Source organism: Bombus impatiens, unplaced genomic scaffold (genome assembly GCF_000188095.3).
Source record: "Bombus impatiens unplaced genomic scaffold, BIMP_2.2 scf_0200, whole genome shotgun sequence".
NCBI classification, from domain to species: Eukaryota; Metazoa; Arthropoda; class Insecta; order Hymenoptera; family Apidae; genus Bombus; species Bombus impatiens.
The window spans coordinates 234,358-249,972 of NT_176619.1; the positions used below are offsets into that span (position 1 = coordinate 234,358).

The following is a 15,615-nucleotide window of genomic DNA, read 5'->3' on the forward strand; positions in this document are numbered from 1 at the left end:
GCTAAATAAACTTCTTACAATGGAAACAGCGCGGAACTGCCTCACATAATAATACAAAACAATGCAGTAGGAATTCAATGTTAAAGTCTTATTACACTTACGACTTCGGTAGATGACAATTTGACATTTCTACGCTTCAGTACTCGAACAAGCTGCCGTCAACGTTGCGCGCCTACATCTGTTACACGTTGTATTAACTACTAACTATTGTATTAATTATTACGTGTCACATTCGCTAGTTGATTCGTGTAATACAGATGCAAATGCGTGTTAAACCTGTGTTCATTGGCAAATATATGGGTGAGATGTTAAAGATGATGAAGTATTCTTTTCTTTTGTTGGAAAAGATAAGGACAGAGCAAATATATATGGACAAGGATCGTTCCCGTTAGCCTGTTAACTGCGAAGTTTAATTTCAAAAATCCCTTACGGGACGTACAGGTAAAATCAAGCAATGACGAGTATACACGTCGTACGCAGAGTAAATGTTCCTATCATAAAATGTACGAAAAAAGTAGAGCAGAACTAGGAGGGATTACATTTTTATTCGATGAAAAATTAACAATTCATCGTTGGAAGAAGGTATTGTTATTAAGAACTTAAAAATTGCCAAGAAAGTAATAAAGTAAAGTACACAAAACAATTCCGAATATCCGATGTATGGGGGATAATAATCAACTCAATTTATAAAGAGCAATACATTATACGGAGCATAACCGATATACCAAAGAAAATAATCAAGTAATTAAACTTTTTATCTTTTTTTTTTATAAAATAAATAATAGCTTTACTGAAAGTATATTTATGTAACTTTTTACTAAAATTGTGAGTTTTTATAGTGAACGACGAATATATACGTCAACCGCATATAAGCCCTTCAATTGGTTTTATAATAATAACATATTGGTTACAATGATTAGACTGCGAATTTTTGTGCATTTTCATATTTTTATGGAAATACGTAAAGGAATGGAATTTGAATAAAAATCACATATTACGATAGTTATTCTACTTTGGATATTTTATATACTTTTGTGCATTACGTGCAATGTATGCATTTTTATACCACTAAATTTCCTATCCTCATCTGTGAGGAACAAAGTTTGCGGAAGAGATACCCTGAAAATGAAACCGAATCTATGCGAGATAGTATAAAAATTTTGTAAAAAGTGCAGAAATACATCTGAAAGCCCGACACATGAATACGAAATAATAAAATATTTCCATTTTAAAGTAACATGTTTTAAGTGAATATATTTAGAAAAAGATTTGTGTTAATTATATATACAAGTAAATCTTTCATCTTTGTTAATATACGATTCAATTTATGTTCATACATTTAATTTTTTTATTAATTAATTTCTCGATATTAATTCTTACGAAAATATACATGTCCTATACAAATTACATATTTTCTGTGCTTTTTGTAGCAAATACAAAAAGCATTTGTTCTTTTTATGAGGTTCCTCGCTCTCACAGTACAATTTTTTTCTAGCCACACAAAAGTACGTACTAATTATAAGTTTCTTATATTTTAGAGAAACATTGTGATAGTGCACATTACTTTTCTCCCCTTGCATATCCATTTCGTTAACATATGCATTACCAAATAATTTACATTTTGATAACTTATTACACATTTAGGTAAACAGTCATCAACGTTTCATTGCTTTTTTCGTTTCGCCGTTTGTCCTCCTCAACTTACTTCGATTGTAATTACTTAAGTATTTTGCGGATAACTATTTGATGCCCCCCTTGAGGACAAACAAAAGATAATCCAAAAATTTAATTAAACTTTGAACCAACTGCCAGTATATTTGGTTGCTTGTTCTTCATTTTTTAATTTTACCCTAGCCGTTACGGTATAACACCTTTGGGATTGACTTTGATCATTAATCAACGGTCTTGACTATCGTGAAATACGTGGAAAAGAAATTATGAGAAAGTTGGCAGAGGCGGGTCAACCTACCTTCGTTATTTTACGACTTATGTTTACGAACATTCCTACAATTGAACTTGCGTAAATTCAATTTTTAAATCATTTCTACTGTCGCGTGATTGCATTTGATGGTATTCTGCATCATGGTTAACATCTGTTTGTGCACTTACATGGATAAAATATATAACGTGGTCCAAAAATTCCAATATATCGATTGTAGTAAATTAAAATTTACCATCCTTTTCCTTTACGCTTTATTTTTCCTAAAATTTACTTCTATACATGTTAATGATTATGAAAATGCATTATAAGAATTTGCATTTGAGTATACAATGCTGAAAAATACTACCTTTTTATTTTATGAAAAATATTCCACAAAATATTTGCTCATGTATTATAAGTTTGTTCTGTAATCGTAGAACTTTACTCGTAACATATAGGAAAATATGTTTCCTTGAAAATTCCAGTGACAAATCATTTTCAAAATTAATGCTGTACCTTAATCGTAATTCATGGAAATAACAAAATAATGACTCTTGTATGTAAAAATGACTTAGAAAAAAAGATACACGTTACTTGTTCATAACTAAATTCAATTAATATTCATCAATATGCTAACTAGCCCCTTTTTGTTGAAAAATGAAAATTTCAATTTTTGATGCCTTCAGTAATATAAAATATTCATGATAAATTGGAAATATTCGATACGATGTTTTTTGTCAGTGGTTTAGTGGTGGTACAAGCGAAAATAATTGAACATTTATATGCATTTTCAATTTGCCTCTCTTTGAATGGGAAACTCAATATACTGAATTTATAATTAGTATAGCCATTTGAAAATACATTATAAAATATTCGACGAGAAATTTCAAAACAGCATTTGCTACTTATTTGTAAGTAAAAGATAGATTTTCCACCAGTGTTTCTTTTCCTTCTTATTGATTGCTCCAATTATTCCTTTGATAACAAAATACATTTGTTTTTTCTACTAAATAGTGATATTAAATTAATAGTAACCTTCAGGTACATGTAAGTAATTTGACCTATGTCAAAAGAAAAGGAGAATGACCAGCCTTCTAACAATAAGACAAATAATTTTCAGACAAAACAGTCATATCAACGCTACTTTAATATTACACAGTAATTACTAGACAGCAGACTTGTATGTATTTATGGGAAATTTGAAAACGCAAAAATACAGAAAATTCGCATAAAATACCAACAAATATAAGATATTTAAAATACAATACTTGTTACAATATTCGATAAGTGAAAGAAATTTTTGTAATCTAGTAATTGTTATCACATATTATCAACATGATTTTTACGATTATGTCTCTACCACGTGGATTCCTGCTTCCTCAAGGCCGTAAATTCCAATCTCGAATTTACCACACTATTAAATGCATGATCTTCGCGCGACTGATTGCCAAGCAACCCTGAACTGTTTCCTGGATTCCTGCGAATATCAAATGATGCAAAGATCGTGATTCTCGATCGATCGATCGAATCTAGGATTCTCGACCAGAACTCTGCTAATGAAATAGTGACGATCCAATGACATGGTTCTACGGAATCTTGAACAATTCTACTGAACGTAAAGTTTAATCGAAATGGATATCACGCACACGATTCTCAGTATAAGATAATTCTATTCTCGCATGGTCTAATGGAAACTTGAACTTCGAGATCAATTTTGCGACAGCTTTCTTCCAACATTTCCAAATCGAAGACGTAGAATCCACTTATGGTGGTCGAGACATATAATTTCTTAACATCTTTCATTGCAAGTTCTATACACGTAACTTCCTCAAATGCGTTTCAACTTTTATCGCTATAATCGTGACAGTCGTATCTCGTTACAGTTCCAATGAAATCACAAAATCTTTTGTATAATATATGCATAAAAAGTATCCAAGGACGTTCCAATACTTTCGACAGCCACTGTAAAAAGAATCTTCGTTTTCGCTAATTTTAAAACTCCTCGAACGGTAGTAAAATCTTAAAAAAAAAAAAAAAAAATGAAATTGTAGAATCTAGAAAGAAAGAAAGAAAGAATTGCTTTTAGCATTTGTTGGCGAAGCGACATGCTCGAATCCATTGAACGTTTCGTGTTAGCTGGCTGAATTTCACTTGCAAATTTCATTGTAAGAGCGGAATGATCGATGAATGACAAAGACGTCTCTTGAACCGGAGACGCCTTCGATACTTGATGTACGCTCTACATATATTTTTGTGGGTGGCTGTGAAGAACAGTTATCCGTGATGGAGAGAAAGATTTATGGCTACGTCCCGTCGATCCGTCCGATATCTCATAGAATATACATAACTATCTATCGATAGACCGATTCTTCCGTTCCATGTTCGGCGCAAAGAGTTTTATTGGGAACGCTAGTTCATGAAAAGTGCATAATACATACTAGACCTTTGTACCAATATCGTTTACTTCTCTATTTCCGAATACCTTTCTCTTCTCCATCTCTTTATCTTCGTTGCCTTTGATTTCGTTCTATTACACAAGCTTTTATTTCCTTTTTGCATTCGTTTTGCTCGTACCTCCTATAACTCGACATTTTTCTGTTGTTTTTCACGTTTTTCTTTCCGTCATCTCGTCTTTTTCTCTTTTATTAGCACGGGTTGAACAACCTTTTATTTGTCGAATTTATTTGTCCAAAATAGAGAGACGCAAAATGGAAACAGAGAAATCGCGTAAATGGTATTTACAACGCGATGGAAGCGAAAGAAAGCAGTTGCCTCGTGTTTCCAAGTTTACGATTATAGATACTCAGTACGCCAATAAAGCACCGTAGATGATCGTGGATTTTTATGGCGTTCAGAACAAGGAAAAAAGATGAAAAATATTTATGATGGAAAAGAAAGTTTCTGCGTGAACGCGGATTGCTTTTCTCAACATGTAGTCGATAAATTATTAAGAGGATCGCTGGCGAAAACGAGGGAAGCGGCTTTTTTAAAACTACGAGATTCAAGGGACGCAGAATTTTGATTACGTGGCTGCCTACTTTCAAATATTGAATACGAAGAATAAAAAGTAGAGAGATCCTTTTCGAATGTATGTAATGGCCCAATATAATTTACAATGTGTTCCAGACTTTTTACCGCCAAGTACGTAGCATCGGCATGTTTCACGAATATAAATAAGGAAAGAATGTTACATAAAACATAGGCTCACAAATTCTTTAGGAAAAAGATATGAGAAGGATAGGAACTAACGATGCGCATATCTGTGAATAATATGGTAGAATTTAGCGAATCATAAACATGTCGTTAATTTTCTTTTATTTCAGTAGATGCGTTATTCCTCGTACGAATTTCTCGTGTAATTCTTGATTACAATTATTCCATCGTATCGACTGCAACGATCAAAAAAATTCAATATTTTGACAAAATACTGATATCACATTGAATCATTTTATTGAAACACTCGATTGTATTTTGTATATTTTCTTCGAGCAGCATATCGGAGAATATTTTTATTTCCTACACGAATTTCACTTTTTCATGAATCACTAAGATTTATTTCGATACACTAGAAATTCATAACAAAACAGTGTACGAAAATAGTTGTAAGTTTTTGACATCGTGTTAAAACCTTAAATTAAAAGAAGTTATATTGGACGCGAGTATAAACGTAGAATTTTCTGGCAAAGTACTTTTCCATAATTTCGACATTTTGCGAGATATTTTCCTGACAAAATTAAAACAGGATAATAGTATTATAGCATACGCATTATTTTATTATTTTCAATTGATCAGAGTCAATCAAATTGAAACGACTTCTACTCGTTCGATCAGAAACAGTCCATTCTATTTTTGATCGAACGATCTGGTCATTTCAACCGTGGTCGCCTAATGTAAACGTGGTTTAACGAACCTGCTTTTGAAATTCTGTGTGTTCTATTTTATACAAAAGCGAATTTGACTGTTGGGGTAAATTATCTGAAACAAAAGGTGGTTGTACAGTTACGAAAACTTATTCGAACGCAATTTTCTGCGAGTATTTATTCAGTTGTTAGCATTTATTTAATCGAAATTAATCGAAGAGAGTCGACGCTGGAGGAATCAGAGCAGCGGATGGACGAACGAGTTGGCCGGAAATTTTCGAACCGCTATGCTTTTTCGCCAATTCTCGTTGGTCCATTTCTCCACGTAGAGAATTGTGTAGCGTCTTTGGTGGCCGAAGAATCGTTGCTCGGTTACGACGTAAGACGAAGTAAGAGGAAGAAAACGAAAATGAAAACGAAAATGAAGACGGGAGGTTGCAAAGCGAAACGAGGTGAAAGACCGGGCAAAAAGGTAGTGGTTCGTGTCTGAAGCTAATGCGTTCGTGCTACAGAACAAAGAGCCACGGCCAATCTGAAGCAGTGGCTGGAAAAAGGAAGTGGAGGAAGAAAAGAGCTCCATTGACCTACTGACATACTTCCATTTCCATTTTCAACAACATGGCCACGTCATCGAGAGGATCCGACCAATGCACGTGTGACCGCACGTACGAATTCACAGCTGTACATGTACATGCTGCCATGCCAATGGATACACAGCAAGCTGTGACGTGTACACCAACACGAACACGTTCTCGCAACTTTTCTTCCCAGCTCTTTCGTAAATCAGTTACGCACTAGCGAAATTGTTTGCTCAGGTATACGACTCTACACAGACAAATATCAGCTTTTACCATCATCGTCAGAAATTTCTGTTTCCTGTTTGTCGCGTCGTTTGACAATCAGATTTCGTACATTCTATAGGCATAAGATGTGGATGAGCCAAAGATGTTACGTATAAATAATACACGGCATTTAAAGAATTATTAAAAAATAGTGAGAGAGATACGCGACACAAACGTAGAACGATACTTTCGAGTTTTGAATGTCATTGAAATAAATTAAAATAAATATCGTCGAGAGAAATGAAGTCTTAACTGCTCCGAATATGAGTAACCATTTGGAGCGATTAAGATTTTATTTGGTTAATGGTAACCATTATTGATAAGGGAACTAACGATGGAATTTTATTATAACGATAGCATTCTATTTTGGTTATCGGTAACCAATATCGATAACGAGAATTTTATTTTGGTTACCGATAACCATTATCAATCGCGAAAGACTTTATTGGTATTCGGCCGATAACCAAAATAAAATTTCTGTCATCAATAATGGCTATTCGAAACGGAGAACGATTTCCATCGTCAGCAACGCTTATCTATATCCAAAAAACAATTTCCGTTATCAACAATCCTCATCGATAAATAAAAGAATTGTTAATCGCATATAATGGTTATTCGTAACAAAAATCATTTAAAGAAAAATACCAATTCTCGTACCATGACTTTTAAAGTTTGAGTTATAACTCGGTTATAGTCTCTGGTATCTTCCTCTTGGGAACAGTTTAGCTTATACAAAACATGAACAAGTTTCGAAGAATCAGGGTTACTTCTCACCAACTCCAATAAAGTACTTTAATAATATATACTCAGAACTCTGAACTTTTCGAAAGCTTTAGAAAAACCCAATTGGTTTGTAATTTTACGTGAAATTATCCTCTTAAATCAACATTAAGGAAAAGTTTAATCTTGGCGTATTTCATTCGATGAAATCGATGTTCGGTGTTGATTAAAATATCAAAGACGATAATAAGATTAAAAAATATAATAAATATTGTATCTAGTTACTTTCATCGGAAATTTATTAAAGGGAATTACAAGGGATCTACAAATTTACCTAGCTAGTTCGTGAAACTACAGCAACTTAAGACAAGTGCAGCAAAGGACCGTTTGATCTATTTCGTGGGAAAATTTAACTGTTAAGATCATAGTTGTGGGCTAAACACAATGAATTTCGGTTGAGTACATCTTCTCTGTTTGCCTTGACTATGTTCTTAGTTGTCAGGTAAATTTACCGTAAAGTAGATGAAGCCACCATGAATGTGCTTTCATACACTGTTACGTATAAACATTTAATCAGTTAGAAAATTAGAAAAGAATTGGAAGCGTTTGATGGATAAGATTTTATTTTTCCGTAAGATGTCGATGCACTGGAAATAATACACTCGTCCAGCTTATCGATTATAGATTATTTCATTACTGTCGTAATTTCACGACCACTCAAAATAAAATTATTTGTTAAGAATTTTGGATCTTAATTGCCGAAATAATGGTATAGGAATACTAAATTTACACCTAGAATTTATATTCAAATAGTTATATATTTATTTGATAAACGATTTCAAGGATATTCATGGATACACACTTGCATGCGTCTCAGCACTTTCTTTGTCTCACCTTCTTCCAAACCACACTGTTAACTAACAGAACAGTTTATATTGCTTTGTTTTCGCGACGCCGCGCACACACATACTTCCACACACTCACATTCACATACAGGTATCACTACTACGCAGCTAATCTAGTCTAGCACATAAAATTATACATATTTCAATATTACTATTTATCAAACGTTCTGTTACTTCAATTGTTCTGTAATAATCGTGGAAGATGCACGTGACCCTCAATTTGCAATTAAAAAAACGTAAGGAATCTTACATAAGCTAAAGTTATTCGTTTTGAATAAAACATTATAGTTGTCGCGTTCATGATAGTCGAGAAGAGTTCAACGATGCGTAATGACAAGTACGTGTAACGTTAATTACTAATATTTGACACTTGACACAAGCATGTATCATTAAAAATTTTCCCCAAACAAAACCGATTATTTATTTGTTTACTTAATTTTGTGCATTAATTTGAAATCAAAGATCATTACGATATAAATAAGATACAAACATAAATACAAAAATAAAATACAAAGGCACAAATGAAATACCAAATACAAGATTGTAGGAAGCAAAACAAATATAACAGAATTTCTTCTGCTTTAAACAATTTCGTACTTGATATTTTACTTGTATCTGATGGAATTCTTTATTCTATTTATTTTATTTATATTTTGTTTAACGATTCGAATGAAATACACGCATGTTGAAATATATACATTCTTCTTGCTTGCTAAAACATATTAATCTAGTTTATTTCGGGTTCCCTTTTATACTTTTATATCTGCACAAATGAAATGAATATGTACGTATTCATTTGAGCAGAAATTCACATTCATTATTTAAGATTCTTTTTGTTCTCTTTTCTCTTTTTAATTTTATTACAGTATTAATACTGCATCCGTTTACATTCTAATTTTGAATCCCGTTCTCCGTTTTTTCAATGCGTATACCACGAAAGTTGCACGGTTGGATTCACTCGAGAACTACTGTGCCCGCGACAACTTAAATACCGGAAGAGCTCTTCACTTTCTGTTGTGAGGCGTGATATTCGTAACAGGAATAAAGTGGTTCCTGTGCGATGAACGCCGAATTAATCTCGTTTAACTGCAGAACATAAACTGAAATTTACGAGCCTTCGCAGATTTTTATTTTTATGACGCAGTATTTCAATTTTCTTTCTGTTTGATATTTTTAGAATAGAAAATATTATTCGCGACAATTAGCATACGTCACTGCCTTATGTTCCTTGCAAAATATTCTTCACAGACAATGCTAAAGTCTTCTCTCTCGTAGATACATTGCAAGTTGCTTCTCTCTTCTTCTTTTGGAAAAAAAAAGATTTCAGAAATTTAGAAAGGATTTTACGGGACAATCGATGCTGCGAGTGTTTCTAGCGACTGGCCACACGATTCTACTTGATCGTAATTATTAGTCGATTGTCCTGAAGCTAATTCTTTTGTGATATGTTTGAGCTTACTTATGATCCGCGTTTTTAATCGCGTTACGAAGAATCAGACTTTGTTCGCTAGTTCAAAGAACTTTCGAGAGGCTAGATAACTCTCAATCAGGTAACGATCGATCCGATATCTACCGTTTACACGAAATAATCTGACCTGTATTGTACGATATATGTTCAATTTTACGAATTACAATTCTTCAAATTTCCTCAATAAATAAAACCAATGTCTCATTAAGTTATGACTTAACTATCGTCGCCTATTCGTTTACAAAAGCGAGGAAAGGAATTAGAAAACACATATTCTAATATAAAGTAGACCTTCAATTGCAATATATTTAAAAAAAAAGAAATTATATCTCTTAATACTAATAATAACAAAAATTTATTATCTAGTAAGAAAACAAGCACTAGTCTAAAATATTCATTATTTTTATTGTCAAAATTTCCATTTTGTTGGCAATTATTTCACAAATATTTCGTGTCATCTCGACATTGAAATTAAAATATATTCCAAGTCAATGGTATACATATATATATTGTCATTGATCAAGAAAAAAGATTTTTAATATATTAGAATTCTTCTTCTTTGAACGTCATATGCGTACATACAAATGTAGCAAACGGATCTACTCTCTTTTCTTTCTCTCTCATTTCCTCGCATCCTGCTAGAAATGGAAATGTAATCAAAAAGTTAAAAGGACGCCCGTATCGCGATCAAGTCAAACTGAAGTTGCGGTTTTCTCGTTATTCTTTTTCGAATCGTTTCGTTATTAATTTTTGTAGAGTCGACGTCTCTATCAAAGTTACGTCCTTTAACCGTGAATACGGTTTCGCACAAATATCACTAAAAGCTTTATCGATAATGGATCTTTCATTTCGTTTTCTTCGAACAAATAGTTAATTTAACGTCTCCTTTTGTAAGGGTTCGTACAGAACGCTAATAAATATGATGATTTTATAAACGTATTGTTTTTATTACAATTTGAAATCTTCTTATCTTTATTGTGGCTATAGTACTAAAAGAAAACTGTTTGGTCAGAGGAAACCGAAGGTGTGTTTAGAAGTCTGCATATGTAACATGGATTGAATCGAAGAAATGACAAAAGAAGGAAGCTGTAAATTACAGTGCTGTGAATAATTATAGACTCAAACACATTTTCTGCATAATTTCCTCGCTATTTCCAAGAAACTAATAATATGTTAAGGAAAATTGTTTTTCAGTAGATTAGAGTTGATAGAAAACCCGTGGGGAATTGTAGCGAGAAAAGTTTACGATCAGGAGAAAATAATATGTGCAACCTAAAAGAGTCTACACAAATAGTACACATTATCAGTTATAATATCACATAATGGAATTAGCTAGCTAAAGACATTAACAATCTTCGTTGTTAGATGCGAATTATACAATAAAACATACGATAAACAGAAAATAAATTTGAAATGGAGAATGCTATGAAATATTCAGAAAATTCAACCTAATAATCCTGCGTAATATTGCAGTGAAGTTTAATATCATTTATAACACAATTTTGGTTTTAATTTACGGTTGATCAAACATAAATAGATGACGTTGTAGATTATTCGGAAAATCCAACTAAATTATGCTACGTAATATCGCGTTGAGGTCCAATATCATTTTGTTTTAATTTAGTGTTGATCTAACTGTTGAGAATTTTGGATCCTAATTGCCGAAATAATGGTACAGGAACACTAAATTTACATTTGGAATTTATATTAGAATAATTATATATTTATTTGATAAACGATTTCAATGATATTCATCGATACACACTTGCACGCGTCTCATCTTCTTCCATACCAGACTGCTAACTGACTGAACAGTTTACATTCCTTTGTTTTCGAGACACTTGTATTCACATACATGTATCACTACTGCGCAGCTAATCTAGTCTAGCGCATAAAATATACATATCTGAATACTAACATAAACAGATGACGTTGTAGATTATTCGGAAAATCCAACTAAATTATGCTATGTAATATCGCGTTGAGGTTCAATATCATTTTTGTCCCAGTTTAGGGTTCATTTAACGTGCTTCAATTACGGAAAACACCAACGTCAAACATCGTCAAACCTATATAATTTCATGTATACATACGTTCTTACTTCACTGCTTTCGAAAGGAATCTGCTTCGAGTCTAATTCAATGTCACGGCACGACGATCAAAGCCTTCTGTCGAAGTAATGGGCGATTGTTCAAGAAGTCACGGACATATTCCGGAAACTCGGTATTGCGCAGGCTTCGTGCCACCGAATTCGGCTTTGTTCCTTGACTTTGGTCGAGAACGTTTGTGTTCATATCGAATCTCGCCAATTAAAAGTTTAATCTCAAAGAATCTTTTGAAGTGCAGCAAAGTAGAATTTAAAGCACTGCAGATATTTTTCTTCCATAAGATACTATCTTTTTTATATTCATTTTTTATACGGTCGATAGTTCTGGAAAGAACATTGGAATTCATGAAGGACCAAATGAGTCGAGATACTAAATAAGGAGATTCTCGCACGTTCTCTTTCCTCTTTTCTATTTATTTATTAAGCCGCAAAAAATTCTCCATAGAGAATTACATGGGTTTACGTTTACACGTAATGTTCTTACGGTGCAAATTTACTTCCACGATTAACATTTAAGGTCCTTCCACGTTCTCGATGTTATTTAGCTTGTGAAAGCTTTCATTACTTTCATTCATAAATTCTGACTTCGTAAAAATATTCGTTTAATTAATAAAGGAACTCTTAAAGATATTTATACGCAGTACTGAAATATATTGGTTATAAAAGTTTGATGAAAGTCGTAAAAATTCTAAACGATATGAAGGTAAAATCATTTATAAATTTAAATGAGAAAATACTTCAATTTATCCAATAAATTTTCCAGCAAGGAAATACTTAAAAAACTATGCTAATATATAGAAAGCATAAAACTTTATTCGATACAAACTGCAAGTAATGCTTTTTCCCTGAAATGAAGAAATCAGAAATATTATTTCTTTGAAGTATTATACCAAGTCCGAGGCACAGAAAGTAGAAAACCAGGTTAAATATATAATACACAGATACAGGCTGAGCAGAAACATATTAAGCAAGTGTCCCATATATGAATAAATGAAGTCAAGCATAAAATATACGAAATGGCCAGAAGTAGCGAAGATGAAGATCGAAAACGAGTATGGAAGCGGATGAACTTTATAAAAGGAAATCTAAAATCAAGGACACTATGACTGGAAGAGTAGATCCAGGCGCAGTATCAACCAATCCTCCTAATTTCTAAAAAAAAAAAAAAAGAAAAAACTCGGTTTGCTCCAGTTTTGAAAAAGTTATTCTGTTTTGAAGGACGTTTGAATACTTCTACCTACGAGCCACTGTACATACGTACGTCATATTAAATCCGTGGAATTTATTCGAGAACACGTGAAATTACCAACGAATATCAGTGAAAATGCTTCTCATTTCGATCAATATTTCGCTCGAACGAACGGCCGTATGATTGGTCGAGAGGAAATAACATGTACAAGCTGAATTGGTAGATGGACGTGGGACAAGCCACGACTTGAAATTGTCCTTGTCTCTAGGGAGCTAGCAGACGTATACGTGCCAATGGTAAACTGACCCTAGATGTCCATCGTGTCGAGATGAAAAGGCCACGACGGATCTACTTTGCTCACGGAGTTCCGTTAGACGCACCACAACTATCAGGATCTAATCACTGAGTAGCATCAAACACTCGGTTTGTTCGACTGTGTCATTCGGTACAAATTGTCGGCGAGATAGACATCGCTGGTCCGCTGGGTCAGCTGATGTAGATATTCGGTTGGTTCGCCGCATTTAAGTTAGCCCCTGCAACTGTTGCGTCTTGAGATTAAAAGCAGAGCGTTCGCTCTATTTTTAAGCAATGACGCACATTATTTCTACTGTATCAGGGGCATTCTGCAGAAACAAATGAAAGAACGTCTTCGACACGGAATCACGGCGAACACGTCTTTGCTTAGGTACACCAAAGATACCAAATATCCGAAAGATCGCCCGAAAAGTGTCTTTCTTTTACAGACTCGTCTTTTACAAAGATGCATCTTTATACAAACATGAAACCTAATCTGTCGAACGTTGTGATCTTTATTTTGATAGAACAAGATGGATCATACGTAATTCGATAAAATAATGTAAAACGGAAAATGTTGTGCATCCATTATTTCTTTATAAAACGGAAGAAACTTTTCGGACGACCTAATAGTAGCTGCAAATTCAAACCAGACACGATAAAGGCTAATGGAAATGCAAGAAATAAGCGTCCTGTAAGTGAACGATTTATAGTCTAAGTATCATTAGGTATATAAACTAAGTAAATGTAAATTTAATGAAGTAAATGTAGATTTGAACCTAAAGGTAAACGTAAACTTAATTAGCTATATGAACCTCAGCTAAGCGGCCTTTAAGAGCAGCAAAGAATAGTAAGATGATACTGATAAGATAATACAATCAATAAACAAATAATAAGATAATAGGTGATAACCAATACAACAATAAAGGATACAGTAGAACGATAGAATTTCTATTGTATCATAATCTGACGTATTTCCTCTATAGTAATTTAAAATGGCTGTAGAGTATTGAGATAAATTTTTTCTAGTTATATAAAAATGCTAGCAGATAATATGAAATTTAATATAAACCTGAACTGAATTAATTAGCGAACGTGAACGCTATAATAAACACGCGCGATGACAAATACGTGTGAAACGATGTACAAATATTTATTGCAGGCAGTGTATTTTGCAATTTAACAATTTGATTTTTATTCACGTCATCGCGATATTTTATAGGAGCGGATTTTCGACGTAATTTTCCTCTGTCGGCAAAAGAATACAAAAAGTACATGCGAAATAATGCACAAAAATATGTACTCTTTTATTTTTGTTTAAACCTCCGGCATTTTATCTATTTTCTTAATTTCGGTTTCGCTGTTTGCAAGCAGTAACTTAATAAACAAAAATATTTCCTTTTTCTCTACTTGTTTCAATTTTTTCTATTGCATTAAAAGTTTCTTCGTGCTAAACCTGTACAAGATATATTTAAATCACTGAATCACTAAATATCGACTATTTACTTGTTGATAAATAAATAAAATTGAAACATAATAAAGTAAATATGTAAAAATTAACTATACAGCACTGAAAGCAATGAAAGGAAGAGGGATTTCATGTAAAGCTCTGTTTTGCAAGGTATGTTCTAGTACTCTGAACTGAAATTATTATTTCTAACATAATTGAACCACGTTATAATATACAGTGGCTGGCCAAAGAAAGTTTCAATTTACACCTGTGTGACTTTTTAACGAATACTTTCTACCACGTTGCTAACAGTCATTTATTCTACGGATGAATAATATGTATTCATAATTTAATTATTCTCGTCAAATATAATTCACTTTTTGCAAAAGCGTGGTGTTTTTTGGTATCGTTTATCCTTTAAACTTTCTTTTGTCCACTCTCTTTATTGCACGAATTCCGCTTCTTCATTCCAATGTTAGCAAACCTGGATAAACACGGTATTAGCTTACTTGCAAGTGCACTCGAGGCTAAAATAAATTAATTTATTTCTTCGAGCAGAAAATAAATGAATTTATTCGGGTTCGGCCTAGATAATGACAGTATACGGTTTTATAAATAGAACGCTATCACTTATCAGCTTTCAAGTGCTTTCATGAATGAATTTGTAGGCGAGTCTGCAAGCATTATCGCTGTGAAAGTTCTTTTTATAGAAAATAATTATGACAAATGGCGAGCCGTAATCTCTGAAACACGTTCTCGAATTATCGACGCTTTAGACTCGCGCGAGAATAAAAACGTGAAAGTTTATCGACGATGCCCGATCGTAGAGATTACAGAGGCGTGAAATTAATTATTTCAC

The 15,615-nt window shown here is 33.1% G+C and overlaps 1 long non-coding RNA gene across 1 annotated transcript in view; it reads left to right on the forward strand.

Annotated features, from left to right (window-relative positions):
* The first annotated feature begins 435 nt into the window (after positions 1–435).
* LOC117151408 overlaps positions 436–15,615 on the forward strand; it is a 20,115-nt gene continuing 4,935 nt past the window's right edge. Inside the window, exons 1-2 of the long non-coding RNA XR_004461304.1 lie at positions 436–741; positions 1,235–1,240. This is a non-coding gene — a long non-coding RNA (uncharacterized LOC117151408). The remainder of the gene's footprint in view (positions 742–1,234; positions 1,241–15,615) is intronic.